We start from the raw sequence: 2,900 nt of genomic DNA on the forward strand, positions 1-2,900 counted from the left end.
ATAAATTGATCGGTGGCGACTCCAAATTGCATGTACATATTGCACATGCCACCCGACCACACTAAGGTCGATATTCGATATAAAATTTTCTCCGACATCGCGATTCGAGTAATGGGTCTTGGGAGAAACCCGCGATCCTAAAAAAAATCCCGCCGACAACCGGGGTTATATAAAAATTAAAAAATTAAGGATCGGCTCGTTAACCCTATACCTCCCCGGGAAACCGTGAAAAGAAATTTCCGGGAGAGTCGTGACATTGAGCTAATTTAGTAACCATCTCCTCAAGATAGCTATGCTGTTTCTCCTCAAGAGGCCTAAATGATGGTGGCGTTGGTCTCGATCCTTGCTGATTTTGGGTGCTCCAGGAGAAATTTGGGTGATTTCGCCATCTAGGATTGTAAGTGTTTGAATAAGGGTTGTTCTCGAGAGGCCTGCTGAAATTTCCAACAAAGTTAGTATTTTCGGAAGGATGTGCAAACGGATTACCTACCCGACATTCGCTGCTAGCATGGCTTCCATTACAAAATTCACAAGTTGAGCCTTGAATCTTCAAAACCGAGTCGATCTTTTTGTTTAAAGCAGCAAAGTGTGCGGCAATAGCATTACTGTCACCGACTTCATAAATTCCACTTGGCTTTCTAGTAGATAGCCGCTCGATCGGCCATTGGTAGCTATTTGACGCCATCTCTTCTAAAAGATCAAAGGCTTCCTTAGGTGATTTGTTGTTCAACGTCCCTCCAGCTGCAGCATCAATGGTAGACCTCAAATTCAGCATCACTCCATTATAAAATGTATGCACTTGCATCCAAACCGGTAGACCATGATGCGAACAACGCCTTAGTAATTCTTTAAACCTCTCCCATGCTTCATACAGAGATTCACCATCCATCCGCACAAAAGTAGAAATATCGTTACGCATCTTGGCAGATTTAGCGGGAGGAAAGTACTTACTAAGAAATTTTTGAGCTAAGTCGTCCCAAGTCGTGATAGATCCTGCATGAAGGGAAGTTAACCATGACTTAGCTTTATAACGCAATGAAAAAGGGAACAATCTTAACCTAATGGTATCATCAGCAGCACCATTATATTTTATGGTGTCACAAATTTCAAGAAAAGCATCTAAATGGATATTGGGATCATCATTTGGCAATCCACCGAATTGGACAGCGTTTTGAAGCATCTGAATTAGGGAAGGCTTAATTTCAAAATTATTCGCTTGTATGGTTGGCCTCCTAATGCTCGATGTTGACCCTTGGACCGTAGGTGTGGCATAATCCTTTAAAGTCCTCCTTTGCTCTCCAGTTTCATCGGCCATGGCCTTGTTGTTTTGCTCTCGTCTTCGCCTTAGGAAAGTGCGCTCAATTTCAGGATCAAACTTCTCAAGTTCTCCCTATTGGCTTCGAGTGATGGGGGTTTGCAATCGAAGCTGAACCCTTGTCCTCTCTATTTCTTTTCTACTTATTTTTTTCTGCAAAATTGAAGAACGAATATATATATATATATATATCAAATAGAATAGAATAAAATAAAGCTAGATTAAACCAAGAATTGCTCGGTACTAATAGTAATTGTCAATTATCAAAACAATCCCCGGCAACGGCGCCAAAAACTTGTTCTCTTGATTAGCAACGCAAGTGCACGTATCAAACAAGTAATAAAGTGATGAATAAAAGTATCGTTCCCACAAAGATTGTAGACAAATCAATCAAATTACTTACTAAAGGTGAACGATTCTCAAATTTATCTAACCAATTAAAAATATAATGAAGGAATCAAAATTCTAAAGAAAAATAAATTAACCAAGGCAGAATGCACAAACTAAACGTAGAAATTTCGAATATAAAGAAGCAAAGAACAATGTATTTCTATTAAGGATGAAAAAAAAACGTTAGAGCATCCGATTTCACTTAACCAATCAAGATTAATTAACCCATCTCATCATGCAATCAAATTGAATTCATAGTGTGATGGTAGAACTTCTTAATTTAAATCACTATCCTTGGTCGGGTATAGCGACCCTACTTAGATTTAGCAACCCACACTTGTTCCATGTGAATTTAAGTAAATCCAAACGCATTAAGATCTATGAACATTCCTTGGTTCAATAAACCACCTTCGATTTACCTACTACCGAAACCACACAAAAAACTTAAGATATCTCTATCTATAATGAATTCATGGCTATATATCATAAAGCACTCGCATGGAATCTCCTTTCGGTCTCAAACATGCAAAAAAAGTCATTCAAGTGGTGATCAAACACTTAAAAGCATTAAGAACATGATATATAACCCCCACATATGAATTCTAAAATTGCATAAACGAGTCTAGAAAATTAATCAATCATAGTTAAGCTACATCGTAGCTCTAACAAGAAGTAGTCTAGAACATAATAAAGCTTAAATTAAAAACGATGAATAAACTAAACATGATGAAAAACTAGAACAAGTTCACCAAGAATAATCAAGGATTGGCTTTGAATTCGCCTTCTTCTGCTTCACTTGGCATCCGGCATTGAAAGGAAGAATAGAAGCAAAACCCTAAACGTCGTATGATGTGAACATCTCCTCTGCCTCCTTCCTTAAAAAAAAAATCACATTCTTTTTTGTACATATAGCCATCTTCTTGTTTTGAAAAAAAAGAAATCTTGATCACACGAGAATAGGATTGCAATCAAAGATTCTTCCCAAAAATAGACTTCTCTCAATAATAAAACTCCTAATTTAGCTTGGATTTTGAATTTCTCCCCAAGATAAGCTTGATTCTCCTTGATTTCAAATTTGCATGGCTGAAGATCGGATTACCTACAAAATCAATTAAAAATAAATAAAGTAGACATCAAATTCAATTGAAACTAAGCAAATATTAAGCCTAAAATAATAAATAAACTCTACATAAAA

At 36.9% G+C, this 2,900-nt stretch overlaps 1 non-coding gene across 1 annotated transcript; it reads left to right on the forward strand.

Moving 5' to 3' along the window:
* The first annotated feature begins 815 nt into the window (after positions 1-815).
* Positions 816-922, forward strand: LOC115732515. The gene has a single exon (XR_004014390.2). It is a non-coding gene; the product is annotated as a small nucleolar RNA R71 (small nucleolar RNA).
* The last annotated feature ends 1,978 nt before the right edge of the window (positions 923-2,900 follow it).

Source organism: Rhodamnia argentea, chromosome 8 (genome assembly GCF_020921035.1).
Source record: "Rhodamnia argentea isolate NSW1041297 chromosome 8, ASM2092103v1, whole genome shotgun sequence".
Lineage (NCBI taxonomy): Eukaryota > Viridiplantae > Streptophyta > Magnoliopsida > Myrtales > Myrtaceae > Rhodamnia > Rhodamnia argentea.